Genomic DNA, 6,805 nt, shown 5'->3' with positions numbered 1-6,805 from the left:
CTCAACACTCTCTGTGCGCCCACAAGATGTGGGCCTGGCCTGGCCCCAGAGCGGCCGTGCCCCTCGGTCAGACTAGGACCCAGACTCACACATGGCCACGGACTGACCTGTGTCCCCCACAAATTCATTTGTTGAAGTCCTGACACCCAGTGTGATTGTATTTGGAGAGAAGGCTTTTAGGAGGTCGGATGAGGTCATAAAGGTCAGGGTCTTACTCTGCTAAGATTGGTGACCTTATACAAAGAAGGAGAGTGAGCAATCTCTCCCTCTTTGTGTGCAGGCATGTTGAGGCAAGGTCACGGTGAGAAGGTGACCATGTGCACACCAGGAAGAGAGCCCTCACCCAAATCAAAGCCTGCCAGATCTTAATCCAGGACTTCTAGCCTCCAGAACCATGAGAGGTGGACAGAGATCCTGTTGCAGAAGCCACCCCAGCAGACTGAGACACACATATGCACAGAGAAAAAGAAATCCCTCAGCACAGAAAGCGAGGACCTGAGCATCCCACCCCCAGCCCTGGGGTAGGACACACATTTACACCCAGATCCTGTATTTGTGTACCCTTCTTGCTAGTTTTCCCCTAAAGCCCTGACTGAGATACTTATTTCCAGGCTCTGTATTTGGATTGTGGCATTTGGCAGGACTTTTCTCCATCTGGATCCGCTACAGCTCAGCCCTAGAGCTGCACTCTCGGTGAGTATGCAGGGGCAGCCCAGCAGCCGGTCCCCTTGAGGGTCGTTCACCGCCCAGAATCCCTGACTCTGAGGCAAGGTCACCTCCAACCTCCCCAAGAAGGGGGCAGATGGAGCCCCTGGCTTGTGCAGGCTCCATGCTGAAGGACAGCTCCGTGATGTCAGGGACCCCTGAGCAGGCCTCCAGGAAGCCCCCCCCTCCGCTTCCCAGGAACGGCAGCTGAGTTCTGTGTTACAGTCTCTCCTGGGTGTCGTGTCCTGGTTCTGCAACGGAGCCGGATGGCCCTTGTGCTTGCCCGGTAATTAAGGTTAATGAGCGCACTCCATCTGGAGGGCGGAAGGGTGAATCTGGTTTTTTTGAGTCCACATCCCTGGCACTCCTCCCAGCCAGAAGGATCCAGAAAACACTGACAGTCTTCTTCTGGGGCCTGTTCCAACGTTATAGAGCCCAGTCCTGGCCCCAGACCAGACAGGGGTGGTCAAAAGGCAATCCCTCCCAGGTCTGACCTCTACCATCTCTGCAGGGTATCCATAATAACTTAAGGCAGACCCTGGGCCCGGGATTTCAGAGTCTGAGTTTGAGAGGCCAGACTGGGTCCTGCTGTGACATTCTAGCACATTCATCCTTCCCCAAGAGCCACCAACAACCATGAGGCTTCAGCACCACAAGGCCCGTGGAACAGGTCCTGGCCAGGTCTGCCCCAAGCTCAGCCAAGCCATTGCTCTGAAACCCAGAGAAAACGCCTTCTCCCTACATCCCAGGCTGTTGGCCTGTGAAATGAACGTGTTTTCAAAGTATGGTTCAAGGAACCCGAGGATTTCCATGGAAACTGCATACTACACTCAGGATGGTGTTACTGCTAGACAGGGTGAGAGGACATGGCTCTGTGGGCTAGCAGTGACAATAGAAGGATATACTTCTGGAAACAAAAGGAAAAAGCAAAGAGGATTCGGTAATAGTTTCAAATTCTGCATGAAGGAAATGTGGACACTTATTATAATATGGTTTGCACTTTTCTTACATCTCCCAGTGAAAGCAGGAACAGGTCTCGACCTAGCAGGGAGTAGGGCACTAACCTCCCACCCTAACACATGCATGTGTACATACTGATACTTAAAAGTTCTTTATTTTATTTTATTTTAAGATGTATTTATTTATTTTAGAGAGAGAGAGAAAGAGAACACGAGAGGGAGGAGAGAGGGAGACAAACTCTCAAGCAGACTCTGCACTGAGTGTGGAGCCCAGCTCAGGGCTTGGTCTCACGACCCTGAGATCACGACCTGAGCCGAAACCGAGAGTTGGATGCTTAACTGACTGCACCACCCAGGTGCCCCTAAAAGTTCTTTTTATTTTATATAGATTATATCATATTTGAAGTATCGTTCAACTTTTCCTCTTAAGAAAATTTCTTAGATCTTGTTTGTGCACATGTGTGTTTGTGTTTCTTTTTAATAGCCTCAGAGTAGTCCATGACAGATATTTATCATGACAGCTTTAACCATTCCAAAATTGACATTCCGTTTGTTCTCAGTTCTTTTTTACTATTCCAACAATGCTACAGTGAACATCTTTCAAAATCCAGAGCAAAGGAACAGGAGAGTTTCGACCAAACATATATGTCCTCAGCCCCAGGCATGGGCTTCCATGTAATCATTAGTGGCTATTAGCTAATGACCAGTGTTCTTAGGGCTCATGCTCTTGTAGAGATTCAAACATCAGTTGCTGAATAATTCTGAGTAGTTTATCTCACACAGTTTTCATCTGTCTCAAGGCATTGAAGAGAAAAACTAGAACTCAAGACATGCCAAGAAGAAACAGCCCAAGGAAACACTCCAGGTTCTCAATTCAGAACCCTGGAGGGTGAGAGGGGCACCTGGGTGACTCAGTCGGTTAAGCGTCTGCTGTCGGCTCAGGTCATGATCCCAGGGTCCCGCGATCAAGCCCCACATTGGGCTCCCTGTTCAGCGGGGAGCCTGCTTCTCCCTCTCCCTCAGCCTCCCACTCCCGTGCTTGTGCCCTGTCTCAAATAAATAAGTAAAATCTTAAAAAAAAAAAAAGAACCCTGGAGTGCAAAACCATAGAGTGTTATCAAAGCAGAGGTGGTCACTAGCCTGGTTAACAAGAAGTCAACCACGCTTCCGTGAGCTCAGCCCCATGTTGGATTAACTCACCTGCCTAAATTCTAGCTGTTTACCAAGGCGGACAGTGAATCTGCTCTGCCAAAGAATAATGTCACCCAGAGCTGTTCATACCACACTGTTCATATCAATGCTTGATATCCCAGTGAAATTTGTATCGGATATATCAAGAAATTGAACCAAAAGAAAAAAAATAATAGAAGCAGACCCCCAGATGACCCAGACACTGGAGTTGTCAAAAGTCGTCTTTAAAAATTGTGATTAAGGTGTTCAAGAAAATAGGTAACGAGGTGGAAAATTTCACTGGAGAGCTGGAAATTTTTTTAAAGGATCCAATGGAAATGATACAACTGGAAAGTATGGTTTAATTGGAAATTTGAATAGGTAGATTAACAGCTAATTGGACAGAGCAGAAGAGAAGACTAATGGACTGGAAGCTGCTTCAGAATTAAGTATTCAGACCACAGCACAAAAAGAAAAAAAATACAGAAATAAAGATTAACGGGCAAATCAACATAATGAAAAGGTCTACATGTATTTGGAGATCCAGAAAGGGGAAAGTGAGAGAATGGGACAGACGAATATTTGAAGAGGGGAAGGACCAAAAGTTTCCAAAAATTGATGAGACATGAAGTGAGACTGAAGAAGGAATACACATACAATGTAGAAAATACAGAGAAAACCACACCCAAGCTCATCTGCAGTAAACCAAAGACAAAGTCCTTAAGGCAGTCAAGAAAAAGGCACATTACTTTCAAAGAAGCCAACAGGTAAGGCCTCAGGGAATATTATTCCCACGAGCCCTTCCATCCCCAAAGTCATGCTGGAGAACATGTGAGCTGACAGGAGAACCCCGGTGGCAGGACCAGATGGGCATTGAATGTGTCTAACTGGAAAACTGAGATTAAAACAATAGTTAAATGCGATGTGCTCTCACCACGGGACAATAACAGAACCAACGAAAACGTAAAGACTGGGGGAAAAAAGTGGAAATTAGAATGAGCTCCCTAATTTCTTCGTCTGTAATAGCTGGGAATAAAAAGATATTTAATGTTGACAATTCAAATTACAGAAATGTAAGCACATCTAAAAGAACAAAGAAACCATCAGAGAGCTAATACTAATGACTAAAATCAGGTGGTGGTAGAGAAAGAACCAGGAGTAGGAATCAGAGATAAAGAAAAAATTACAAACAAAATAAAAATCAGATGAACAAATCAAATTAATGTATTTATCTCAACTCTCTGCTCCCAAGGTCAAAGAAGAGACCCAATATCCAAAAGAAAAATAGATAAAAGATATAAACTGACCTTTTTCCTTCACAAAAAGGAAATACAACCAGATCTTAAGATATTTAACCTCATTCACTAAGAGAAATGAAAAATAAAAATACTCCCAAGAGTTACAAAGACACATGCACTTGTCAGACCTCGAGAATGACACACTTGAGTTTCATGCATCTCACTGTAGGTGAGTTTTACTTTTCAGAAAGCTATAAGCACGTATTGAATTCTAATTAATGATAGGCATGCTGAGATGCTTCAGGTGAAATGTGCTAATACCTGCCTCTTTCTTTTAACTGCATCCAACAGAGAAGGATGGATAGATGAATAAAATGAAATAAAATAAACATAGCAAAATGTTAATAGTTGTAGAGTCTGAGTGGTAAATACAAGTATGTTTACTCTGCAATTTTTTCAAATTAAGGAAAAAATATCTCTGGATAACCTTTTCCCCCAAATTGGCAAAAATTGAAAAACTCGGTGAACAGTTTTCAAGGTTGCGGGACAACAGTAGAAGCTTACGTAGGCGCAGACTTCTAGAGAGAATAATTCCAATTGGAATTAAAATGGATATATCCTTAGGGATGGCAGCTGCACCTGTCAGAATATAATCTACAGATGTACTCAGACACATGCAGAACGACACATATTCCATCGTTGCATGATAAACGAAAGATGAGAAATCATCTAAATGTCTAATCAACAAAAGAATGGTAAAACATACTATGATATACCCATGCAATAAAACATAATAATGGCTATGAAGAAGAGAAAGGCAACTTTCTTTGTATCAATGGGCAATACTCTCCAAGATAGATTACATGAAAAAAGTAAGATGGGGAACAGTTTGTATAACAGATTTGCATTTGTGTAAATAACAAATAGATAAACATCTGTGTACGTGCACAGAATATACCTTCAGATCAGAAGGGTGTATGAGGCGCTCGGAATGGTAGTGGTCTCCCCCTAGACGAGCTGGATTACTGCGGGTGGAGGAAGTTTTCACTGTTTTCTCCTTGTGCTTTGTGAATTTTGAACTATGTACAGGTATTATTTGTACAAAACTGTTAAATTTAGTCCTCGGGGTGCCTGGGTGGCTCGGTCGGTTAAGCGTCTGACTTCGGGTCGGGTCATGATCTCAGAGTCCTGGGACTGAGCCCCGTGTTGGGCTCCCAGCTCAGCAGGAGTCTGCTTCTCCCTCTACTTCTGCCCCTCCCCCTGCTCCTGTTCTCTCTGTCTCTCAAATAAATAAGATCTTAAAAAAATTTTAGTCCTCAAAAAAACTAAAAATAGAATAACACTGATCCAGCAATTCTGCTTCTGGATATATACATACCCAAAGGAATTGAAGCAGGGTCTCAAAGAGATATTTGCACACTCATATTCATAGCAGAATTGCCCACCATAGCCAAGGGATGGAGACAAACCAATTAGCCACCCGTGGATGGACGGATAGACCAAACACGGCACCCACATGCACTGGACTACTGCTCAGCCTTAACAGGGAAGGAGCCCCTGACACCTGCTACAGCATGGCTGGACCCGGGGACACCAGGCCCAGTGAAGTAAGCCGCACCGGAAGACAGATACTGTAGGATCCCACTCATGTGAGGTCCCGGGAGGAGCCAAGTTCATAGAGACAGAAAGGAGGTGGTGGGGCCAGGGCCCGGCTGTTGAATGGGGCCCGAGTTTCAGTTTTGCAGGATGTAGAGTTCTGGAGATGGGTGGTGGGGATGGTTGCACCACAGTGTGAATGTCCTTAGAACGACTGAACTGGACACGTAACAATGGGGACTATGACAAATTTTATCATGCATATTTTACAAAAAAAATTAAGATACGATAGTTTGTAAAAGAAAGAAGAAAGGAATAAAGTGTTTGGGCCCCACAGCTGTGCTGGGGAGGAGCCCCCGCCGGTCCTTCCTGCCGGCCGGATGGCGCCCCCAATGGTGTCTGGGCTGCGCGTCCTGGGAAGTGACCGCCCTCGGTCTGTCCTCTTCTGTTTCAGCGGCCGCCGAGCTCTGAGTGAACGGCTCTCGGCTTCGCGACGTCCAGCCCCGCCCCGCCTCCCGCAGCGGCCCGACCCGGAATGCCAGCCCCCCAGTGGCCCTTATGTCGTGGTGACCACTCCGACCGCAGGTCCGTGCCCCCCGGGGAGGGGTGGGAAGGGAGACAAGCTCTGAGCGAGGGTACAGTGTGGTCGCCGGTGGTCACAGTATGCCAGGGCTGGCCAGCCCAAAGCTTGCCTCGGGGGCTCCCGAGGGCCGGGGGGGACCGAGCCCGCCTGGCCTCCCCCCCGCAGACCGAGAGCCACGCGGAGCGCCCGGCGCGTCCCTCCCTGCCCGTGCCCCAGTCGCCCCACCGGTAGGACGGGCACATGGCTACCCGGGGAGCGGGCCTCCGGGGCTGCGTGAGGAGGAAGTGACAGACCCGATGCGAAGGTATGTGGGGAGTGTGGGAAGATTCGGGGGTGATGGTGAGGACTGGCACGTGCGGGGTGGGGGCAGAAGCCCCCTCGGCCCAGCGGCTCCCGCTGCACGCAGAGCGCTTCCTCCCCTGCCCAGGGGCCGGGGGCCACGCGGACCCCGCTGCCGCCTCCCCGTCCCCGCGCGGACCCCGCTGCCGCCTCCCCGTCCCCGCGCGGACCCCGCTGCCGCCTCCCCGTCCCCGCGCGGACCCCGCTGCCGCCTC

At 48.0% G+C, this 6,805-nt stretch overlaps 1 protein-coding gene across 2 annotated transcripts in view; it reads left to right on the top strand.

The window, feature by feature from the left end:
* Window positions 1-617: 617 nt before the first annotated feature.
* The window catches only part of CTXND1 (cortexin domain containing 1), a 7,206-nt gene continuing 1,018 nt past the window's right edge, over window positions 618-6,805 (top strand). Inside the window, exons 1-2 of one of the 2 annotated variants that reach the window (XM_032392097.1) lie at window positions 618-693; window positions 6,123-6,253. The gene's annotated coding sequence lies outside the window, so the exon portion shown is untranslated. Of the gene's footprint in view, window positions 694-6,122; window positions 6,254-6,495; window positions 6,556-6,805 lie in introns of those variants that run through there. The other variant, XM_032392096.1, reaches the window with a different exon arrangement.

Source organism: Phoca vitulina, unplaced genomic scaffold (genome assembly GCF_004348235.1).
Source record: "Phoca vitulina isolate PV1807 unplaced genomic scaffold, GSC_HSeal_1.0 scaffold65, whole genome shotgun sequence".
NCBI classification, from domain to species: domain Eukaryota; kingdom Metazoa; phylum Chordata; class Mammalia; order Carnivora; family Phocidae; genus Phoca; species Phoca vitulina.
Note: the sequence above shows the minus strand (reverse complement) of the source record. Positions and strands in the feature narration are given on the sequence as shown.